General features: G+C 40.6%; 1 protein-coding gene and 1 long non-coding RNA gene across 4 annotated transcripts in view; one reads left to right on the forward strand and one right to left on the reverse strand.

Moving 5' to 3' along the window:
* Positions 1 to 25,752, reverse strand: part of UST (uronyl 2-sulfotransferase) — a 381,095-nt gene that overhangs the window by 122,463 nt on the left and 232,880 nt on the right. The gene's annotated exons all lie outside the window — the stretch shown is intronic.
* LOC123619787 (uncharacterized) lies at positions 10,650 to 21,552 on the forward strand. The gene is made up of 3 exons (XR_006728466.2): positions 10,650 to 10,756; positions 11,020 to 11,265; positions 18,137 to 21,552. It is a non-coding gene; the product is annotated as an uncharacterized LOC123619787 (long non-coding RNA).

The following is a 25,752-nucleotide window of genomic DNA, read 5'->3' on the forward strand; positions in this document are numbered from 1 at the left end:
CTCTACAAGCTTAATTTGACTACACAAAGTTGGCGTGTGTGTGTTGCATGTGTGATATGCAAGAAAAATGCACCATCCAAAACTCATCAATTCTCTGGGCCAGTGTTGCCCCTCATGCCCACTGGGCTTTGGAAGACAGGGCAGGGAAATCGAGGAGCTGTAGCATCTAAGAACAACTGGGTTGAACGTGGCCAAAGAATTTCCATGATTGCTTTATGTCGTATCTCCAAAGATCAGTAAGAATGCTTTTGTTGGCAGGTAACAGAAAACCAAACCCAAGTCAAACAATAAGGAAAATATACAGTCATACCTCGTTTTATTGTGATTTGCTATATTGCGCTTCCCAGACATTGTGGGTTTTTTTATTTTGTTTTGTTTTGTTTTGTTTTTTTAAACAGATTGAAGGTTTGTGGCAACCGTGCGTCCAGCAAGTCTATCGGTGTCATTTTTCCAACAGCATTTGCTCACTTTGGGTCTCTGTGTCACATTTTGGTAATTTTCACAATATTTCAAACTTTTCCATTATTATTATATTTGTTACGGTGATCATTGATTTTTGTTGTTACTACTACAACTTGCTGAACACTCAGATGATGGGTAGCATTTTTTAGTAACAAAGTGTTTTTAATCAAGGTATATACTTTGTATTTTTTTAGACATAATGCTACTGTACACTTAATAGGCCTCAGTGTAGTAAACAACTTTTATACTCACTGGGAAACCAAAAAATTGATGTGACTCACTTTATTGTATTATTCACTTCATTGCAGTGGCCTGGAACCAAACCAGCAACATCTCTGAAGTATGGCTACATTTTCTCAGAGATAAATAAATAAAATGAAAATATATTCTCTTTCAAAGCAGAAGTCCTTGGGTATGGAGATTTTAGGATTCATTTCATATTTTTGTTCCATCTTGCTCTGCTATCCTAGTTTATCAGTATTGTCCTCAGACTAGCTTTCATCAAGTTACATGATGGCTGCTGCAATTCCTGCCATCACATGCAGAATGACAAAATCCAGAGGTAAAAGAGACTATCTTCCTTGAGTGCTTCCTTTAAGATCTGAAAATCTTACTTTGACGGTCCTGAGGAAAATTGCCCCTCACGTTTCCTTGGTCAGGTCTAAGCTACCAGCTCACATCTCAACTAACCATTAGCAAATGAAATGAGACAACCATTATAGGCTTAAATTACTCAGGATTCACCTTTGAGCTGGGGAAGGGATTACCTTCCCCATGGAGCACAATTTGAGCAAAATCAGATTTCTGCTAAAGAAGAGGAGACTGTGGGGAAATGCATGTGGGGTAAGCAACCAATACGGTCTGCTGTACTAAAGTACTCAAAGGCCCCATTGTTCTTGATTCTTCAAACACTCATTCACGTAACCCCATTCCTCAGCTGCAGAAAAGGGAGTAAGAGTGGCAGACGCAGAGAACATTTCTAGACAATGACAAGGCTCTACTTGCTGGTTGTGGCTCATATAGACCCCTGCAGCTTCCCCCTAGGCACAGATTTGCTGACAGCTGGAGAAGGGGACAGATGAAATACATTCCCCTTCTACATAAAACGACATCAACACCTACACACTGAAATGAGATGGAGAATTAGCAACAAGGTGAACTTGAGCTGGAGGATTAACTCCATACAAGAATCTAGAATTCATAAAGTATTTTTAGCTAGAGATGGTAATAAGATATACAGATTGCTCTCAGATGAAGAAATGTCATACTGCCTACGTGTTAGAGGCTTTTTATAAGTATAGCTTTTTTATAAATGAATTAATTTTGAACAAGTGTGGCATGCGGTATAGACCAAATCTATCAGCATGGATCTGACCATGGAGAGTCCATTTCCACAGTATCTGTAGGATCGTTTTTATTTGTTTTCATTTGTTACTTGGTACTGGGTAAACAGATTTTTCAGATATTCCCACCAAGATAGATGAAGCATCTCATTTCCTATAGAGAACTATTATTACATCCAGGCTATCAAACGCTGCTAAACAAAAGAAATCATTATTCTCCAAAATACTTTTTCAACTGACATGAATATTTACTATCCCTCAAGATTTCACTATCTAATAGAGAAAAAAGGCAGATAATTTACATAACAACAGCTGTCTTAATAGCTCGAGAGTCACCATCGTACATAAAACTTCTGATTTTCCCTTTAATTGTCAAGGAGTTGGCCTGAATAAGCAATTAGAAAACCCTCATTAGGAGAATTTACATTGAGATGGATAAATGTGGTTAAAATAAAGGAAACTGAAGAATGAATAGAGGGGAAGAGACACAGATGTTAAGAGCCCACTGCTGATTCTCTGACTGGAGTTTCCCTAGAGGGAAATAAATCCAGTCCTTGCCAACAGGCTGACCTTCTTCCTGGGCCAGAGCCTCAGTGAGGCCTGACGGTCAACTTACGTCACTGAAACACAGGGGCTTGATATCCACCAACAACTCCAATCCAGGCCCCCACCAGGGACTATATCTTTGAGTGGCTCTCTGTTCAAGTCTATGAAAAGGCTGGCTGAAGGACATGATAAGTAAGGAGGACAGAATCCATCATTTCTCTGCACACTCTGGTTTTTAGTCTTGGACCAAGTTAGGGCAACATGACTGTCTTTTGGAGCATAATTTCTTGGCCTCATTAAGACCTGCTTTGACCAGGTGACATTTTGTCATCACGTCCTTGGTGGTTGTAAAGTTATACTACAAGATGCAGCATCAAAAAATCTGGTTCTGTGTGATAGGGATGTAATTGACCACACTGTGCCCCAACTTTCTCATTTTTTTCTCATCTCAAGAGCACTTACAATGGCAGCTTATAGGCCATTATCTCACTTAATCTGTAAAACAACACAATATCGTGAGTACAAGTACGCTCATACAAAAGGTGAAAAAAATTGAGAATTAGAGAGATTAAATAATTTGCCCAAGGTCAACTGCAGAGCTGGTTTTCAACCCAAAACTCAGTGCTCTCTCCTCCATTACATACCTCAAACACTAGCGTAAATCTGCTCCATAGAAAATGAGAACTATGTAACCACTTACAGCCCCACTTTTCCCTTGGCTCCCAGGAAATTCAGAGTAAAGGTTGTTCACTTACAGCAACTTTTCTGGAACTTATAGTTTCTATATAGTTTCTATTTTATTTATACTTTATATGGCCTTGATAGTTTTCATTTATATTTTACCATTTTATTTTACTTTCTATAAATGATCTCAAATTATTTGAAGAATGAGGAAAGGATTAAAAAAATCTACCAACAAATAGATAATTCCCATTATTTTGGCGATTGTTAAAACAGCAGCTTGTGATTTATCTTTCTTTGCCTACGGCCATATCCACAACCTCATGATAGACTAGCTGCAGGCCTGACTCGGTTTACAGTAGTTTATCAAAATATTAACAGTTGTAGTTGTTCCTCCTCCTTCTAGCAACAATATCTCTATTTTCTTTTAGAGCATCACTCCCTCCCATGCTGTCTATGGGATTTTGGAGGGCTGCCTTCAAATTCCTATTGAATTGGGCATGGTCAACCAGCATATTCATCCACTGAACATAGCGACCAGTTAAGAGATAGGCACCTGACTCAAGTGTGTCCAATGAGAGTCCATCTCAGGATTCCGTAGGTCTATTGAAAGTCAAGCTGTTTTTTCTACTATAATTTCTGAGTAGGGTGCAGGGATGGACCTGCAGGCAGCCATTTAACTCCCAAAAGAGAGGATCTACCTAAGAGTTAAGCAGTCTAAGAACTGGGAGATAAGAATAGACTGGGCTGATGGTACAGACTGAGTCCCTGGGACCAGCCATACTTGATTGAGATGCTTTAGTTACATGGGAAAATATATTACCCCTCTCCAGAAAGATAGCCAACATGTGTGTATGTATACACTGACACACAAACTGACACACACACTTTTGTTTTTGTTTACATGGTCTCAGTTGGGTTTTTATCACTTACACTTACACTTACACTTTTTTTATGGTCTCTTCATTTCTCTTTAATAATGAACAGTATTCTTTACACAGTTATAACATGATTTCAAGAGTAGAAGAAACATTACTGACAGACTTCAGGGTATAAAAATATCACTTTTAAGGATAGCTAGTTGAGGTTTTTAAACACACAAGTTTTTTTTTAAGTTTTCAGGTTTATAGTGTCATCAAATTTTGTTTAAGGTCAGGATTACAATCAAAGCCATGAAGATGGTTTATTTTACAGGCTAATTTCCACAATGCAGGGGCAATACTTCTCAAACTTAGGTGGGCATCAGAATCCGCTGGAGGGCTTCTTAAAAACAGCCTGCTGGCCCCACCCCAGTCTGTGATTCAGCAGGTCTGGGGTTGGGCCTGAGAATCTGCATTTCTATTAAGTTCCCAGGAAAGTCTGCCACCACTGATCCCACATCATACTTGGAGACCCACTGTATAAAAGAAGTAAGATCTATCCACCTCTGGCAACAGCTGTAAACTTCTGGCACCAGGACTCTGGCACTGTTCTTGTGCACGGTAGGTGGGTGGAGATCTGACTAATACTCTCAGAAACTGGTGAACAAGCTTGTGTTAAAGCCAACTTCTTCCATGAAGCCTTCTCTAACTCTCCTGGGTCACACTGACACTCTTCCACATCTTTCAACTAAAATTCACATTGAGTGTAGACATAGTAACTCATCCTTCAGTTAGGCACTTGATGATTTATATAACTCTTTAATCAGTCTTATGATCAATCAATAGTGCCAACCTGATTTACTCACTACCTTGTAAGGCTTTGGGAAGGCTGAGACCTCAACATATTGCTATGACTTTTCTCCCCTCCCTTCATCCTTTTAACCCTCCCTCCAATCTCTCTCTCTCTCTCTTAAGTTTTTCCCACAGTACCTAGCCCAGTACATAACAGGAATACAATAACTGACTGTTGAATTGTTACGGTGTTTCAGCACTAATGTCTTCAGTGAACATTTTATGAGAAAGATAAGTTACACTATTTTTGTAGTGTTGGTTGATTTCTTTCGCTCTCACAGTCTCCTCACCTTTAATACGGAAAACTAGCTTTTTCAAACCTAACTATTACCAACTACATAAAATAATTTGACATGATAACCAGCTCTGTGGCAGATTCTGCTCGCTTCCTACCTAGTATTTAGCTATTCTCCCTCTCATCTAATTGGAAACTGGGTTTCATTATAGATAACAATATAGCCAGTTAAAAATATTCACCTTCTTAGGTTCATTTGAACCTGAGGTTAACTGAGTGATCAAATTCTGGCCATTGAGTCAACAAATGAATGAGATATAAATGTATATCAGAGAATTGGCCTTTTGAGAAATCTTTTAACAATGGGCAGACTTATCTGATATCCTTTTCAGTTCTTTGCCTTGACCTTCAATTCTTTCCTTCTTCCCGGAATATAGACACAAAGCCTAGAGAGGCAGCAGCCATCTTGTGACAATGAGGAAACAAGCATGAGGATAACCTGAAAGCTAAGATCTACAAACCAATGAGGACAGTGGGAGAAGAAAAGAGATAGGTCCCCAATGACATCACTGTGTTATTGTACCAGACCTGGATTGCTTATTGCATGAAATAAATAAGCCTCTTTACCTGGCTAGGCCACTGTAGTTGGTTCTTCTGCCAAATACATTTCTAAGTGATACAGACCTTTCCCTTTTTAATTTTTTGATGATTTTATCAATTTTTAAAAAATGGCCCCATGGTATTACTATCCTCTGAGAAAATCAAGAGCAATCATGATGAAAAGAGCTCTAACCATTGCTTTTGGGCCCACAGTGCATTGATACTGCAGGAGCAGCACCATTAGCTTAAAAATTCCACCTCTATGATCAAAATACATCACCAAAAAGTTCTCATAAACTATGCCTGCTTTCTTTCTTCAAGTGCTTTAATTTTATAAGTCCTTCCTGTAACAGGGTGCTCTCTTTTCTGGGTAATTTACAAGATACTTATAGTTGGAAGTCAAAGGTAGCTGGATGAGGAGACCCGTTTGTTACACACATACATCTGCACCAGCAGTCTGTCAAACGTAACTCTCTGTAGTGTTTTTAATCTGCTCCTTACGGTAAAGACTCCCTCCTGAAGATGTAGAAGGCTTATTTGAAACACACACACACATACACAACACACTAACTTGCTCAGAAACGCAACTAAACAGTCCTTCAGCCCTCATGTCCTCTCCCCCACACTTACAACTTCAGCCAAAGAGCATTAAGTATATACTCTGCATATTTTGCACCTGGAAACTTTTGTGGTCAATAGCAACTTCTGACCTACTTCTGTGAGTTGTTGTCAAGGCCAAACTATGTTCTCCAATCCATCACGGGGAGTGATCTCATCTAGAGAATCACTTGCTTCCAAGGATGCAAATGCAATTTTATTTTTCAGGAATTTATAAACATTTCCTTTGAAGCTTCAGAGGAGGAATACTTGGTAAGCTTTGACATAAATTGTTTAGAATTGTGACTTGAAAATCGTGTCCTATTCCTTGTGTTTGGTTAATGTGTCTGCAAACAACACACACGTAGGAGAAATCTTAGGAGAAAATCTGCTATAAATTGTTATCTTTTCTTTTGAGGTAGAAAGTTAACATATCATTGTGAGGTGCAAATCCTTCATTGCTGTTAGTCACTTTCCTTTTTAAAAATGTTTCCTTATCCATGGAAAAGTCTGTGCTCGTTTTTACCCGAAAGTTACTGTAAATTGCTCAACTCAGATTCCTGAAAGCATCTTAAACATCTGCTCCCTCGAACATGCACTGTCCTGCTTGCATCTTATGTCTTTTCATCTCAGATCCTCTGGCCTTTCTTTAGGGGACAAGTGGTCGGGCACAAATCAATCTTTCACTCTCTTTCTCTCTCATTCACATGGAGCTCAAGTTCATACAGATGAATTTTTTAAATTATGTTTAGTACGTTAGAAACCAAACAAGGAAGACATATCATGTCAACATACTTTGCATGGCTGATTCCATAAAACTGCAGTGAATGCTCTAGGGTAAACGTAAAGCATCTGTTTCTGCAAGAGGAACGCAACGTAAGCATGAATATTAAAAAAATAAGCAGAGGCTTAAGAAATTCTTTTAAAATGCCCTAAAGTAATAGAGTGAAGCAGGTCCAGCCATGCCTGCTTCTCTCATTTAGACTCTCAAAAACACTCTTATACCTCTTCTCAGTCCAGCCTTGTCCAAGAGGGTACAAATTCTGAATCCATGCAGCCCAGCTCAAAGCAAGCCACGGCCACTTCTCTCCGAGAGGGGCCTCAGGACTATTGGATGGGGGCCGTGGGCCAAGCTCCCTTTCCGGAGGGGAGTTGTGAATCACAGAGAAATGTGTTCCTGGGAAATCCACCCCATGCATATTGGCCGGTAGGGAATTCAGAGTGCCTTTCCAACTAACCTACTGGATGGCTTCCCTAATATTTGGGCCAAAGGTGTTGCTCAGCTAACATGCAACGCATAGGAGGAGCGCTAAATTAAAGGGCCAGCCTCCTCAAATTGTGAAGTTGGCAAAACTGTTCTTTAGGGTCCCTCCTCCACTGCCACTTCTTTCCCTGAACTGATGTCTATTAACTTCCTACTACGTGTCAAGAGGTTCTGGACTGAAGAAGGCGCTGGCAGTCTTGTGGGGGGGTTCTATGATGGAGACAGGTTCGAGGAGACAGCGGCCACGAGTAAGCTCATCTAGCCCTGGAGTGGGGGTGGGCAAGGTGCAGGTGGAGGACTGTCAGAGAAAGGTTCTAGAGCAGGGGCCGGTAAACTCCTACTGCAAGTGGTCAGGCAGGAACTATTAGGAGAAATATTTCAGGCCATAGAGAGCGTATTTCCTTTGCTGCAAAGTCTTCTTTGTTTGTTTCACAGCCCCTTAAAAATGTAAAAACCATTCTTAGCCTGTGGCAGGAACGATATAATGCTGACTTGGCCCCTGGGCCATGCATGGTGGTTTCTAGTCTTCCAAGGGAATTAATAACTGGGCTGAATCCATGAGGACAAGACATAAAATTAACTACTGTTTCATAAGCACCTTGATTTGTCAGGTTCTGGACCATTTGCTTTACAAAGTTCATTTCATTTAATCATCACAATGCTATAGGAGGGTTCGATTATTATTGTAACTATTTACTGATGAGGAAACAGGCCCTGGGCATTAAATCACTTGCCCAAAGTCACAGCCATGGGGTTCAACTGAGACTGGAACCCAGGTCTATTAGGCTTCAAAGTGGCCAAGTGCAGGCCAAGTAAACTTGTGTAGGTTGTGCCCTGGACAGAGGCACCCGCAGAAGAGGCATGAGGGGCTGAAATCCAGCCCACACCCCACTGGCCAAGCCCTCAGTCTGGCTGAGGAGCTGCATCCAACCCAAGGAAGGGGTAGGTGACCTTTACACAGAGGTGCCACCTATTCACCAAGCCATGCACTTATGAGGCTGTGCTGGAGGGGTTGGGGGATACGTGGTTCTAACTGGCCCAAAGACAATCATTCTTAGAACTGTAACCAGGAAAAGTTAGGAGGGAAAACTAAGATTTTGCCTAGATCCCTGCACTAGAGAACATGCTAATACTTTAAATAATGACTTAACAATATTGTGAAGCCACAGTGAGATACCACTTCATAGCCACTGGGATGGATATAATTAATAAGATGGACAATAACAAATATTGGCAAAGATGTGAAGAAACTGGAAATGTCGTATGTTGTTGGTGGAATGTAAAATGATGCAGCCACTTTGGAAAACAGTTTGGTGGTTTCTCAAAAAGTTAAGCAGAGAGTTGCTTTATGGCCCTGGAATTCTATTCCTAGTTATATTCCCAAGGTATATCCCATAAAATCTTGTATATGAATGTTCACAGCAGCATTATTCAAAATAGCCAAAAAGTGAAAACTACCTAAATGTCCATTAAATGATGATTAGATGAACAAACTGTGGTATGTCCATACAATACGGTCAATGGTACTCTGCTCTATAAAGGGATAAAGTGCTGACACAAGCTACAACGTGGATGAACCCCAAAAACATATGCTATGCAAAAGAAACCAGATACAAGATGCCACATGTTGTATGACTCTATTTATATGAAATACACAGAATAGCAAAACCATAGAGACAGAAAGTAGACGACTGGCGGCCACAGGCTGGGCGTAGGGGAGAAATGGGAAGTGACTGATAATGGGTAAAGAGCTTCTTTTCGGGGTGGTGGAAATGTTCTGAAATTGGACAGTGGTGATGGCTGCATAACTTTATGATTAAACTAAAAGTCACAGAATTGTGCACTATAAAATGGAGAATTTTATGGTATATAATAATAAATATCTCAATTCAAAAAAAACACTGTATATTTGATCTCTCTTTCCCCACCATGAGGCCTTCCAGCTGGCTCTCCCCCTCTCGCCTTCATGCCTTCACTAATCTGAGGTTGTCGGCTGGGGCAGGTGTCCAAGTTAGTGGCCCTGGCTCAGCTTATCTGGGTATGGGAGGAGGGGATGGCACCGGGACCATGCTCTGAGCAGCAACGGCAGCGGTCCTAAGAAACATAGTTAACCCCACTGGCTGGAAAGTGGAAGAGTCGGGCTTGGGTGGGAGCAGTGGGGACAGTGAGGTAGAGGGAGATGGGGCTGCAGAGGGACAGGCTGTAGACCATGGGGGTGGCACTCCAGGACTGGCCTGGATGCTGAAGTTCTTCTCTCCCCACCTATGCTTCCATCATCCACATGGCTGCCAAGGAAGCTTCTGGTCTAACAGTCCACCCTGCCGTGCTGAAGCTTCAGCAGGGTCCCTCCTCCCAGAGGTGTGTGTGTTCCAGAAGAGGACCCAAAAGAGAGCAACACTTCACTCTAACACAGTACCTTGTTCATGGCAGAAAACCAGGCACCAAAGGCTCCTGGAGAGGGAGAAACTTTTCCAGTGGGGTTCCAGCCTCGACACACCCTAGGGGTTGAATACTTTTTCACAAGAGACCCACAAAACACCGTCTGTATTATACAATTATAAAATCACTAGGAAAAGCAACTTTTGTGCTGGACCCAAACACTCACATCTACAGCTCTTGGGGATCTTCCTGTTACCCACTGCGCTGACAATCACCAGGATGGAGCCAGCCACTAAGTCATTCCATCCTTGTTCTACATGTATGTAACCTTCCCCAACAGACTGCAGGCTCCCGGAGTCAGTAGCTTTGTCTTCACAGATCTTTTTCCCCTCGGGGAGGAGAGTGATGTTTACCCAGGGCCCCTCATTCTGCCTGCTGGTTGCCACCAACAATTGACCATTAATTGATGTTATTTAAACCTTTCTCGTTAGAAATAATTAATAGACTCCTCTTGTGTACTATCAAGAAAATGCCTCTGAGGTTTCTGCAAGGAACTGCATCTAATTAACTCTCAAGCCATCTATTTTAGATGCCAGCAGTGCCTAACAAGGAAAGCTCCCACAGTGGTCCCCAGCCCCTCCCCACATGGGATCACGCAGCTGCTGTTTGTCCGTTTGACACACCTAATAGGAATACAGCCAGGGTACAAAAGGAGACTTGATAAAAATAACCCAGACAAGTCTCCAATCACCAACTGGTAAATATTCCTAGTCTCGCTTTTTCAAAGGAGGAAGCAGGAAATCACAGTGTACTGCTAAAAACAATAGCAGACAGACCAAAAAAAAGCCTCCACAGGATGGGGAGAGAGGGTGGTGGGGAAGGCCCAGGCCCTCCATGCCCCTCAGTCTTCATCCCAGGGGAGGCAGAAGAGGCTGAGGTAGGGGGTCCTGGAGCACACCTGGACCCAGAGGGACCACATTCGCCGAGAGTGTGGGGAACAGATGGGAGGGGGAGAGAGTTGGAGCCAAGATCTGTAAGATCTCTCTCAGAATGTAACAGCAGTTGGGAACAGGAGACTCACCGTCCTAACGTGTCCTCTAAAGACCAATATAGAGCATAACCCCCCCCCCCAAAACGAAACGAAGTCTGCCTGTTTTTAAGCCTTCACATTTAAGCACCTGATGTTGCTTTCTCTTAAAGGAATGAGATGAAGCTTCCTGAGGAGATTCCAAGATGATGCGTGAGGTCAGGGGCCGCACGAGGCAGACTCCAAGGGGCCTCCCAGGGTGGGCGCGAGGCCTCGGTGGCTGGTCACTGGGCTCTGTGCCCAAGGGCCTGACCTTACTCCTCACACCAGCCCTCTGATGTGATGGGGCCGCTGTCACCCTCAACTTATGGAAGAGGAAACCCTGGAGAGGTCAATAACTCGCCGGATTCACGTTGCTAGTAAGTACGGAGCTGGTCTTTAAACCTAAGTCGGCCTGATTCTAGACCTCAGACTCAATCTAAGCCACTTTCATATATGACAGTGGTCAGAAATCACCTAGGAATACTCTAGAAAATCTAAAAGGCTGACACCAAAGCCATAAAAACTGAGATACATGTAAAAAACAGTGGCCATTAGGAAGATTACTTGCTTCATCAATGATGATGAAATGTTTAGAAGAAAAACCCCAAGAAAAAATGGGCACTGAATAACTATCTTCAGAAGACAAACTATTCTGAAAACTTACAGGTCCTGTATTTTGCCATAACCACCATGATACCTGTAGGGTAATATTATTAGCCTGATTCTTTCATTATATAGAAAAACCTCACATAAACCTTCTTCTGTATTAGACTATGGACTCACCATGGTAACAGAAGCAGGTAACCATTGTCACCTCTCTGCAGCCCCTACCACCAGATGTGTCCTTACACACACACACACACACACACACACACACACACACACACCACACTCCTACAGGGAGAACACTGTGGAGAGAGAGGCTCTCTCTGCTCCAAGGTGATCTAACATTTCCCTTTGCTGGGCTGGAGTGGGTCTGGGACAGCAAGAACTACTGCAGTGGTGAGCTGGCCAGATCAGTGGCAGTGGCAGCCATACTGGAAAATGCAGTGAGGAGGCAGTGGGTCCCAGATAGCATCATTGGAGAGGAGACGGGGGTGTCCCCTGGTGATAAGGGTGTTGGGAGACGAAAGACACATACTGACTGGGAGGTATTGACCTGTAGGGGATATCTGTGATTTGGACACTGGATATTAAGGGGGCTCAAGTTAATTCTTCTGGGGAAGATGAGAGTGCTTCGGAGGGATCACAGGCCTACAGCAATGTTTATGCAAAAATAATGCCGTGAATCAAAATGAACCAAAAGTTGGATGACTACAGATGAATATCTTAGTTTCCTCTATTCATGCTCAGTAATATTTATTACACCCATCATAGTTTATTCCAGAAAGGATACAAGGTAGGTAGCTCATAAAGATATCTTCCATATAGCAAAGAAGCATAAATTAAAAATAGGGCTAGATAAATATTTTTAACTTATAAGAAAAATAAAGAAAAAATATACAAGACTTAGGATCTAACATGGTGCTAGGAGTTAGAGCTAAAATGCACATCATACAAAGGCTATTGATGGATTTCTGGTAATCTGTTAGACATGGCAGGAACCATCTGTCTGAGCCTAACCATAAAATATAGTTAGGAAATATGAACTCAGTCACACATTTCCTGTGACACTTTAATCATCACATGAAAGCAAGTAAGAATAATAAAAAGAGAGTATTTTGTTTGCCAAAGAAAAATCTGAAGAAGATGGCCCTATAAAATTTATATCAAAAGCACCATGTAGGCCAATTTTTAAAAGCACTCTGCAGACAAATTCAGGTGGCAGCTGATTAAGAACCACTGAAGAACGGGAGAGTCATTAGGTGCTACATTAAATCAAAGGGCTATTCAATAGCTGAAAGTAGCAGAGAAAGTTGGAAAAAAAACTGTCAGTTTTGATAACATATGTAGTACAGGATAAAACTGTTTCTCTTCCAAGCATACTCTCAAAAAAAAAATCAAGTCTTTATATAGTTTTTACAAGGAGATGGTATCTTAAAACTCACTTCAGGGTATTCAATGAAGATTCCAAATAGGAAATCAAAATTCAATTGATTTGGGAGTAGTTCCAGGTTAGTATTCAGTCATAAAGCAATCTGTTTTTCCCTTCTTATGGATGATTTTGAACAAACCCTAAGCTCTTCTGGAATTTTAACTGCATGAGGACTCAGGTTCCATTCTTAAGAATGTGGGGCCTCAGTTGCAAAGGTGCCCCTTCTGGTGTGCGCACCATGTGGCTTGCGGCCACCAGAAGCCAGTTATCAGCGTATCGTGGGCACCAATTATCAGAAAGATGGAAAGAAGCTGCTTAGGTTCTATCTCAAAGTGAGTTCCATCATTTACCTGCTTTAGAATCACTTGTTACAAATTCAGATCCCCAGGCTCCACTCTGCCTGCCCTGAATCAGGCTCTCTCGGGTGGAGCCTGAGAACCTGCATTTTTCACAAGCTCCCAGGTTATTGTTATGTCCACGAATGTCTGAGCATCCTGACTGTGGGGTATCATGAGCGATGCTTGGGTTTTTATATCAGTCAGTGTGTTTATACCCGGTCAGTATGTGACTTCAGCTTTTTTGAGTTCAGGGACTATGATAAAAAATAGTGAATTTTATTCATTAAATATTTCTTGAGGGCCTGCTATGGGCAAGAGCCTGTGGACTAGGCATGGGGGTAAATGCAGATATTAAGGTGAATAAGATAGTCCCAGCTTTCACGGGAGTGTATATGTGCTGGTAGAGGAGAGAGATGCAGATTTTCCAGAAAACTAAGCCAAGGGCTGGGGCAGCAGAACCAGTGGAGGCTGTTGCTCTCAAGGCATAAGCAGTCCTTCCCTCCCAAGCCAGTGCTCCAACTGGGAGCCCACGGGGTGACAGATGCCGCCTGAGAGCCCTGCCAGGACCCTGCTCCTCCCACCTCTCCCCACGCCCCTCTTCCCTTCACACACTGCACAGGTGGCTGGGCCACGTCATCAGGGCAGATCAGAGGAGCACAGGAATGGGCACGTCCCGGGAGTTGAGAAGGGTGAAGGGTTGGGAGGGAGGGCTTGAAGGACTGAACCTAACTGTGCAACGTGACGAGCAGGAAAAATTTCCTCTGCTCCAGTCCGTATTTTCTGCCAAGGTTGTGTCCTGCTATATTTAGCTATATTAGAATTATTTATCCATGAATTTCATGGCAAATCATAGGCCAAATACTCATCATAGCGCTGTACTGAAAATTTGAGGCCAGCAAAATCTAGCCAGTGCTGTGCTCCAGTGCAAGGTTTTGGGGTATGTGCGTGAGGTGAGCCTCAGGGGAGGGCCATGATGTCCCCTGGCAAGTGTGTGCCTGTCAAGACCGCCCTCAGGGGTGGAAGAAGAAGCAGTGGGAGGGAGGCAGAAGCACAGAGAGGGCAGACACAAGTTCTAGGGTCTAAGACCTCCTGTTAAACTTTCTGGCTAAGGGCCGCCAGAGTGAGTGCCCTCCTCCCAGCGTATATTTCACTGTGGAACCCAGACAATCTCTTGTCCTTGTTTCACTATTTTTGATGAAAGAAAATCAGTGCCAACACTCTGTCTCCCTCACCTTGCTTCCTCTAGCAATTCACAAAAACTACTCAGGGAGCATGTGTATTACAATTGATCCACTACAATGTAGCCTAGTGCCAGGGTTCAAAGCCCAGCCTACCCCTTTCCAGCAGTGTGACTTCAGGAATGTTATTTAACCTCTTAGTGCCTCAGTTTCTCCATCTATAAAATGAGCCCATGATAGAACCAATTTCATGAGCTGTGAGGTTTAAATGGAAACTACCCAAAACAGTGTGTGGCACCTAGTCAGCACCCCATATACCTTAGTTATTATTCTTTCCCTTTCCAAAGTTCCTACAAGAACAAAACAACAAGTAAAGAGCTGAATAGACCACTTACTTTGAAAATATAAATGCATGAAAGTTTCAGTTTCAGTGGAACAAAAGGCATACCCTCTTAAAAGCACATCTTGTTTACAGAAGTGAGTCTACTGGCTATGGTTCCTGCAGAAGCTCTTTGTTCTGTGTTCCATTGCATCAGTGGGTATAGCTCCTACATCCCCACACCTGGCTCAAGCACCCATTCCCCCCAACACCCACCTTCCTATACTGATTCCTGGAAACCATCCTTCTTTCACTCCACCCTTCAAATCAGAAATGTCCTTCCTTTTCTTGGATAAACAACTTCAGTTCCCACTTTAGCCCCGCTTTCTTGGATATAATCAATCAAAATTTTCCTCTAACAATAAAAACCTATCAAATGCTGACAATATGTTAGCCAAGAGTTTCTCTGCATTTTTATGCATACTTCTATCTTTCCTATCTGGATCAATATTTTTTTTCCAGAATTTGGTGATTGTTTTCACATAATAGAGGGTTGCACGAGGATACAATTCCATACTCTATGCAATGGATACATCATTTGTGGCTGCCTGAAATCTTTTGAACACTTTATCAGTATTTTGACAGCTTTCCACAGTGTGAATCCTGCTTTTCCAACTTTTCTTGCTTCCCTTGAAGTTATTAGTGACCATTTAGAAATACGCAGAATTCCTTGGTTGGGGTCCTGGGACAGCTTTTTAAAGTCGACTGACTTGGCTGGAAGGTTGGCTCCTTTTCTCCTCTCTCACCTCCATCCCTGTTACCACCTTGAGAAGCAGATGTGATGGCTGGAGCTTCAGTGGCCATTTTGGATCATGAAGCAATCTTAAGCATGCAATCCATCCACAAAAAAGTGGCTCCTTGATGACTATGTGGTTGCCATGCCAGTCTAGAACTGCCTATCTTTGGATGCATTTTATAAACAAGGAAAATAAACTTCTATCTGTGTAGGCCAATTTTATTTTGTCTTTTTATTACATGTAGCCCAATTTAATCTCATATATATTATATATGTATGTTATATATATTATACATTATATATTTAGTCCTGTATACTATATTTCACTTATCAAAGATAGAATCAAGCTTTGATTCAGATTTCTGAACTCTCATATGAAAGATAAGACCATATTTTAACAACTAACAAAAAAAAAGAGAGAGAGAAAACCAGACACTGTGTATCTCCTAATGAGATGAAATAGAAAGCATTCAGCACCTACGATATATCCTTACCAAAACAATGACCTGGAATCTGAGTAAGCCTAAGCATTGAACCACCAATTTACAGGAAATACAGAAAGCAGAGTAGTATGTTCTGCAATACCACAGGAATGCAATCATCAAACCCCATAATGTAGGAAACTCTAGTAAGACAAATGGTTTAGTTTCCCCAAAAGTAAGTTGCACGGTGAGGGGTGGGAGGTGTGGTGAGGGAGAAGGAAAAAGAACTTATAAGAAATTTATTAAAAGAAATTTGAGACATATCAAAAAACACAACATGTAGAAACTTTCTCAGAAAACTGAGCTCATTTTGAGGCAATCAATTTGAGCACAATGCAAGCGCTATATGGACTTCTATGCTATTAAGGCATTAATATTAATTTTTAAAGTTGCAACAATGTATATAGCTTTATGTATATGTAATATATGTATGTAATACAATGTAATAATGGTATAGTTTTAAGTTCATATGTACATGTTTGTAGAGACACATACTGAAATATTTATAGATGAAAGGACATGATATCTGAGAGTTGATACAAAATAATCCAAGGATGAGGTGGGGGATTTGAGAATATATATGAAATAAAATAGACCATGTGTCTTAGTCAGTTTGGGCTGCTATAACAAAAATACAATAGACTGGGTGGCTTAAACAACAGAAATTTACTTCTCACAGTTATGGAGGCTTGAAGTCCACAACCAAGGTGCTGGCTGACTGGGTTCCTGGTGAGAGCTCCCTTTCTGGTTTGCAGCGGGCTGCCTTATTGCTATATCCTCATATGGCAGACAGAGAGATCATTTCTCCCATGTTCCTCTTCTTCAGAAGGGCACTTGTCTCACTCATGAGGGCCCCACCCTTATGACCTAGTTACCTCCTAAAGGCCCCACTCTAAATACTATCACATTGGGGATTGAGGCTTCATATATGAATTTTGAGGGGACACAAATATTCAGTCCATAGCCCGGTGTGTTGGTAAATGGTGCAGCTGGGATAAGAGTACCAAAACAATTTTCTTCTAATATGCCAGATTCTTTTCTCCAGAAGTAATAATTAATAGAATCAGAAGCTTATCTGAACTGGCATAGGAAAGCCAAAGCATTGGAATCAGGATTTCACATTAGAGAAGCAAAATCCCAGGAGACATATAAACTACTCACTGCTTATGGTTTTCCCCTGAAATTCCTTCTTTTCATGTGTCCAAAACTTTTAGGGACATTCATCACTGACAATGAAATTATCTTTTGATGAATTAGCATAATTATATATAATTCTTCCTAGTTAATTTCTTGGGTCACCTCAATACTCATGGAAGATTTTGGGTCCCTATTAAGACTGCACAGCAGCAGAAGTCGTTTGCTCATGTAAATAGAAGGTTTTATATCGTTCTGGAAGAGAGTTTTGCAGGTGGAGTGAGTCTGGAATAAAGGCATTCTTCAAGTAACCCTTCCAACGGGTGGGTCAGGACATTAGAACAAATTCAGGATGGATGTTTGCAGAGGTGCTGGTCTGGCCAGACCATTTACAGATTATCCTTGCTTAAACTCTTGGTTTCCAGTTGGGCAATTTCTTTAATGACGGCAAGCTGAGGGACCCTTAAAAGCCACTGGCATTGCAAGTTCCTTTTGGCTCCACTAATTCAATAGGAAATTTCTGCACAAAGCTATTTGAAACACCTAAGTATCTCTAAAACTTTGCTGTATAAAGTGAGAAGCAGGCACCATTAGCAGTAATGTAACCTGGGACATGTTGGAAAATGCAGAATCTCAGGTCCCACTCCAGATCTACTGCATTTTACCAAGATTCCCCTTGATTCATACACATCTTATCATCTGATAACCAATCTTTCAGAAAACTACCTAGGTGCTCCCATCTGCTCTGTAGTAATGTGCAGTGAACAGCTCCCTGTGAAATGATCTAGTCGGCATTCTGCAACAAAATTAAACTTACTCTCTAAAGAGATTTTCTTTCTTTAGTGCCATCCTCTGTGCTTATCAGAGGGTGATTCACGGAAAGATAACAATAAAACACAGACTCTCAGGGATAATCTACCACACCTGATAACTCTTTATCTTTGTTTCTTGCCAAACTACAAACAGGTTTTGGCTGGCCAGAGAGGAATTTTTCCAATTGCTGGTTTCTCCCAGTGGATAAAATATGGCAGCCATCCCCAGCAAAGGCAATGCAGGTAAGAGCTGCTTCTCCTTGACCCTTGTGTTCTCTTAAATTATACACCACAGGGGGAAAGTTATTGATTAACAACAACAAGGCCTGAAATCCCCCGAAGTACAGAACTTAATGAAATAGCTCAGGACCGATGCAGTGATAGCAGCCTGCTCTCCCTCTGTCCCTTTCTTCCATCATGGTTACACGTTGTTATATGTCATCTGATAAGGAGTTTGAGATGAAAAGAAACAACAACTCATGAACTGAAAACTTCCACTGAGATATTTTCCAGTGAATTAGATGAAATCAGGAAACGCACACAAGGTGCCACAAAAGAGACCCATAGATAGGGCATTTGAATCTATTTTTATGCTATCATCTCTTTGCTGCTGAAATTTTTTGAGGCAATTGACTACTGTCTTCTATATCCCCTTCCCCAAAGAAAAAGCAGAGTCAGCAGAACAATTGAAACAAGAACAAAAGACAACAAGTAAAAAGGAAAGGAGAAAATATAGAAAAAGATGATTTCTGTTTCATACCTGATTATTTTTTCTCATAATTTCTTTTTATTTTACGTTTCTCTTTTGAGCATCTAAGGTTTCAGCTGTGACTTACTAAGAAAGCTGTTTGTTTTGAAAGCCAAGTTTTTCCAAGTGAGAGAAGAGTGACTTGGAATTCTAAAAGCCAAGCCTGAGGGAAGAAGACATCAAGTTTATCAACAAAATCAAAGACTGATAAAAGAATACTGTAAGAGCTAGCTGCTTCGCAAAAGTCGAGGGATGTTTAGTTGGGTGGTGGGATGAGAATGAAGAGGGTCAAGACTAGATCTTAGAAGCTGGGTGGGTCACTAGGAAAAGGTCTGGGGCTCAACCCCCTGGGGCCAGGTGGTTTGGGGAGAGCCAGACTGATGGAAACTGCAGCACATTTGCTGGGAATCCCAGAGGACAAGGGGCTGGCGGCACAGGTGTGTCCCCTGAGGCTCTAGGACGTCTGGAAGCCTTGATTCTGATCAAAGGTTGAGGTTTAAGATGGTGACAGCTGAGGGAGCTACTCAGACACATGGACCTGGTGCAGTTCACTCTGAGAAGTCCTCTGGGGTTTTCTGAAGCTATGAGACAGGGCCAGAGGGACCTGGCATCAGGACAAGGAGGAGGCAGCCCGTGTGGCCTTGCTGAGCAGAGGCCCTGGGGGGGGCCAGGGTCAGCCGACTTAGATGCAGAAGCAACAGGCCCAGTGACCTGGGACGATCCCAGACAAGACAGCATTTGGACAAGGTATCACTCTCCCGAGGTCGCACAAACCCTCAGGGAACTTGATCAGCCACAGGGAGAAGGCATGAAAGGAAAGGGAAGAGGAGGCTCCTGAGAAGTTGATTTGAACTGGAAGAAACTGAGATACCCTTCTATCTTCAGTGGAAATGGGGATTCCTGTGCTAGGTTTATTTTATATTAGAAAAAAAAATTTTTAATGTTACATTTTTGCACACCCAATCTCACACCTTTTACAAGTATGTATAGTATACGATTTATGTATATATACTTAAATTTACTAGAAAGTCGAACTCTGAATAATGGAGAGGGTGGGAAGGAGGGGCCCTTCTAAAAGTCCTGAGTTAATTTCTGTAACTTTCTTTAAGATTGTGAGCTTGTGGTTACGGCTTAAAGAATAGGTGGGCTATAGTATGACAGAGGAGGGAGATGGCTTAAATGAGTTCTGGAGGAAGGAAAGGACCAGGTAAGACCAACTGTCAAAAAGCATTCAACGTTACCTTAGGAGATTTAAAGAACCTACTTTTGGGGGGAGGGTAGCAGCTCAGTGGTAGTGCACATGCTTAGCATGCACGAGGTTCTAGGTTCAATCCCCAGTACCTCCATTTAAAAAAATAATCTATTTTGATTGCGAAATTTATCTGTGTTTCCTCAACACAATCAAATTAGTTCCAGGCTCCATCAATAGGAAACAAACATCTAAATCATTAAATAAACAGCAGATAACATCCCTCCCCACTAAATAAAACAGAACATCACCTGTTGCTTTTCCCAAGTAAGGTCTGTCAGTTCCTTCTACACTTGCATAATTAAAACAATAATTCTTAAAATAGTACGCACCATTGATTCTGTGAAAATAGAACTTGCCTATTTGGTCATCCGAACCCACATCTGCCATCATTTTTGATGGGGGAAAAGTACTTGAGGAATTTCTATCTAGCAAAAGATTTATCTTCTTGCCAGGTACTTCAGCCATAGCAAAGTAATCACTTAGAAGGCAGGAGCACAGCCTGGCAATTTTCTAAGTGAGAATGGAGGTGGTCTGCCAGCACATGTCCCTTCTGCTAATGCGCAGTCCCAAGGACAGCCCTGCTAAACAGCACTGCAAGAATAATGTGGATCCTGAGAGCTTCTGGTTCGCTAGGGACCTACAGGCTCCAATGCAAAAACAAAAACAGAACGACAAAGACTGCTTGCCCAAATCTCCTTTGGACACCTGAAAAAGAAATACTAGTAGAAACTTTTAAGGTGAGATGGAAATTTTCAATCTTTTTATATATACAAGTATAAGAAAGAATATTAAATCACACATTTAAAAAAATCAACCGTCTATTTTTAGTGCCATTAGCACAATTATTAGGGAACCATTTCGTTTTCTATGCCTTAAGTGGTGACTTCTGAGAAGCAGGAAGAGCATTTCTCTCTGTGCTGTTGGAGGATCCTTTGGAGCTCTGCTGTTGAGACTATTCAAGGCCAAAAGCAGCCGGCACTACTCATTTACATCTTTTAGCATCTATTACAATCAGAGCTTCTTAAGTATAAAAAAGTCGAATTACTTCCCATTAAATTTGAGTTTCTGACAAAATAAATTGAGAAGAAATTTCACTAAAATATATTCTCAAAAAGAACATTATAAGATAAATATAATTTCTAATAAAACAATATTGGAAGCAATATATTCATATAACATTTAAAGAAAGTTTTATAAAAAGATAATTACACCTTTGAAATTGTGAAATATAGAATATATACAAAAGAACGTATGAAAACACATCCTTATAATTATTAATTTTGAGTGAATTATGGCTTTGAGCTGTAACTCAAGGATCATACAACCCTAAGATCGACTGTAAGTAATTAGAAGACTAAGAATAAACTACTGAAAATATTGTTGCTAAGGCTGAAGAATGAAATCCATGTGAAATGATAGAATAATCTGGGTTCTTAGACACCCCAAAAAAGGGATGATTCAGTGTTTTCATCAATAGCCTTTTTGTGATGCTGTAAAAATTTTTTTCTTCCTCTCAAATGTTATATTACAAAATGTTACAAACTGATTTGATAATTAAATAAGGGAAAATTCATCTTTCATTTGCATTTTTTGAATTTTATATATGTGATTGAAAATATATTATCTGAATAACTCAATAATTCAAATTACTCATGTTCACATAAAGTCAAAAGAAATTTGATATTTATAATTAAAATATAAAATTATACACCTATGAATACACACTCAAAATATAAAAGGCGTAAGTAAAACAATCAAATGCAATGAGTAAAATAGTAACTTTTATTATTTTGGGTAACAATGGTTGACTTTCTCACACACCAGGATAAAAAAAATACACCCTCAAAAGTCCAGGATGTTGAAATGAAATGATTGGTCTCTGGGACACTTCACTAATGTACACATTGTCTCTGAGTACTTAGCAATAACCAAGTCACTCTTTACATTTCTGATTAGATAAAACAATAATCTATAAAGGTATCTCAATATATCACTGATTAAAAATATAGTATGTATATAATGTATATCTATTAAAAATGTTCAGTACCAAAAACACCTTTGCTAGGAAAAAAAAAAAAAAAACCTGGCTAAAACAAATTGATCTGGCTTGAACCAAATGCCACAAAACATACATAATCAAACTTCTTTAAAACATTTACCCTGAAAGGCTTTGGCAGATATTACAAATGAACAGTTGTTAAAATAATATGCATAAATATTGGCAATTCAGATCAAGACCCAGTAAAAAACAATTCATCAGTTAGTGGCATTAAGGAACATCACTTCAATAATGCAATCTGTGCTGGGACTGTGCTAAGCATTTTACATGGTTTCTTTCAATCAATCCTTTTAACAACTCTGCCAAGTAGGGACTTTTGCCTCTGTTATACATGTTATGCCTTTGTTATTCTCAGATGAGGAAACTGAGAATAACAAACATTCAGAAATCTGATCCAAATGACATCGTGAGTATGAAGCAGAGTCTTAACCTGCATCCAGGTTCACTAAGCTCTAGAAGCTGAGCTCTCATCCACGATGTTATGATGGCAATCCTGCTCAGTATCCTTCCTCAGTGATCTTCTGATATCTCAACAACTTCTGGAATTTTAAAAACATCTACTGGATAACTCTTATAACCTTTCTGATAAGTAGACAAATGATAAACCCAGATTAGTTTATTTTTTTTTCCTATTCTGATATTTTTACCCATGATGCATTTAACCTGTAACATAGAATCAAATTCTAAATCCAGGGACCTAAAATCGTCAAAAAAAACTACAGACTGCACATTTCTCATAATGCCCTATTTATTTCCAATGGGATATTCTTTTTACCCAAGGCAAGGGAGGCATCTGATTTTGAAGAGAAGAGGAAAAAAATGGGAAAAGGAATGAGAATAAAAGTTAAAGAAGTGAGTTCAGGCAAGAAGCACCCCCCCTTTCCAGGCCACCTCTGATTATGAATGCTCTGTGGCGCCATGCTCAGCTAGCACCACACCATGGGATCCTGGATAGAGCTTACATGACTGGCAAGCTCGTTTTGGAAACCTCTGACTGCCAGGTGAAAGGATTCCTTTAGGTACATATAATTCGTATATAACCATTAAGCCAAAAAAGATGTATAAAGCATACTCTATGCCCTTAAGGAATTACAATATAGTTGGAGAGATACAAATATACACATGCACATGACAGCACAATGCATAATGGTGGGTGCTAACTGTTGTTATAGGAGACTGTTATAAGATCATATGTAACATTTTTAGTGCTTTGCAGTTTTGCACACTATGATCTGTAACAGAAGCTCAAGGGTACCTTCTTCTTCATGGAGGGAGAGGGGTCCTTAAGGTCATATATTTCTCAAAGACAAAATTAGGCCATGGTGGCAAGGAATGATGCTCTCAAGGGACAGTATAAAGGTTTTGAAAGCCATTTTCCACTTGGCTCCCTATCTTGGCCTCTTCCTGTTGTCAGCCTGCTTCACATTGCTGATTTTTTTCTTATGTGCCATGCAGCTAGGTGCAATAAGTAAATGGTCCCACTTTCCCTTATTGGGGAAAAAGTGTCCAAAGGGACTCTGGGAGCCTGGATATGGCTGCAGGCAAAGGCTATGAGGAGAGTCCAGCTGGTTCTGCTCTGCTCTGGGTCTCAGGAAAATAGCTATCATTTCTTTCTACATCTTCTCATCATCAGATGAGTGAAATGCTAAAATGTCACCTTCAGATGGTAGGTGAACGCTAAATTAAGATGAGAGCATGACCCTGGAAGGGAATTGTCAGCTGTCACTCAGCCTGCCCTTCACTAGGCTTTAGGCTTCAGGGGCAGAAAGAACCCTGTATCTCCACCTAGTCAAGCCAGCTTACCAGAGCAGCAGGCCACACTGGGGTTCATTTGTGGGGGGTGAGTCCACTCAAAAACCTAGCAAGAGAGAGGCAGCTCCCTGAGGACTTAAGAGATTCGAGAAGCAGGCCATCCTCATTTTTACCCATCAGTGAATACAGCCAGCATCTTACAGCTTCCAAAAAGCACTTTTACAAACATTACTTTATTTCCTTTCACAAAATATGAAGAATACAGGAAAGTCATTATTTCCATTTTATAAACGAGAAAAACAAAACTCAGAAAGAATAGTTGGCTTTTGCCAGGTCTAAGAACTAGTAAGAGTTGTGCCGAGATCTTCAAACTTCTTGTTCTAAAGTATTCTCACAGCAGACACTCCAGCAAGGGCAGCCACAGAGATGCAGGATTTAAGCAGAGCCCTACAAGATGAGTAATCTGCACAGCAGCAATCCAGTGAATGATTTAAAGATAAGCATTGATAGTGACTAAATTGTAAATAAGAGTTGATACACTAAATGATATTTTTATGGGGAAACAAAAATGTTCATTTTCTATTACATATAAAATAAGAATGACCTCCCTAGATTCAAGAAAATCAACTCTTTCCCTCCAAACAACCTTGCTCTTGACCTAATCCACTGTGGATCTGTCATCCATGAATTATATAAACTCTTATGAGGACTGATTTATGGTTTTGGCCTGCACTGTCAATTGGGCAGATGAAGTCCAGGCGGTCACTATCATCCATAAGAAGCAGAATATCCTTCAGTTTATCTTTGCTGTACCTTATTTAAGATTTGCAGGACACTGCACCTATTTATTTCAGACCAGAGATGTGTTCAAGGCCTTAGCAAACAGTTCTGTGTTCACCTCAAACACACCCCTTCTGGCTTTAAGCTGTGTATTATATTTCAATCATTTTCCCGTGCCAATGTCTTTCCTGACAAGAATCTTCTACCTTCCAAGATCATTCTAGTTGTTATTCTTGGAATGTTCTCCAGCTCAGTTATGCCTCTTTTGCTCTTTGTTGACTAAAGCTGCATATAATCTTTCAGGTGTGGATAAATCACAGCTTGCACAAGGCACAGATATGATCTCTGCTGGAAGACATCCAACGTTTTGATAGCCTCTTTGGGCTGCAGTACCATACTAGGCAGAAGCCCCTAGGGGACAGCTGACAAAGACACTAGGCATCGTAGTAGTCCTGTGGTTTAGTATTAGCCTCCCCCTTTCCCCAGGGAAAAAAGACTACTTGCAAACTCAGAGATCTTTCTAAGCATTTCTTCTTCCAAGTCACCAGTAGAGATGTTAAGGCAGATCAAACATTGATCTAAAAGTGCTTATTTATGCTTATCAAATATATGTCTCTCCCAGATTAGTTCTTAAAATAAAAATGAATTAAATTATTTCAATTCAACACATGTTTCTAAACGCAAGATCACAAGTGACAAAGGAAACATGGTTCTCTCAAATAATTGCACACTTCAGAAAGTTAATATTTCATTTACATGATAAAGAATATCTACCTTCAACTAAATGTCAAAATTACACTTAGTGATGAAACAGTTGTAGCATTATCATTAAAGTTTCAAACAAAACAAAGATGCTTCATAACCACTATCCATTCATTTGACAAATATTTATTGAGTGCTACTTAGAACAGATACATGTTCTAAGTATGGATGACATGGTGATAATTAATATTCATTCTCCCACCATGGATTTTATATTACTTAATACTCTGAGTAATGTTACAAAACTTGAAACAGAATTAGATAGGAGTAGATAAAATGAACGTTGCTTGTCTGCTATGTGATTCCCTATTAAGGAAAAGGAAAAGAATTGAAAAATTATTGAAATAAAAGTTCAGGGATGTGAGTATATATAATGCACAAAATGAGTAATTTTTCAGTATTATAACAGTCAATTTA

This window comes from Camelus bactrianus, chromosome 8 (assembly GCF_048773025.1).
Source record: "Camelus bactrianus isolate YW-2024 breed Bactrian camel chromosome 8, ASM4877302v1, whole genome shotgun sequence".
NCBI lineage: Eukaryota > Metazoa > Chordata > Mammalia > Artiodactyla > Camelidae > Camelus > Camelus bactrianus.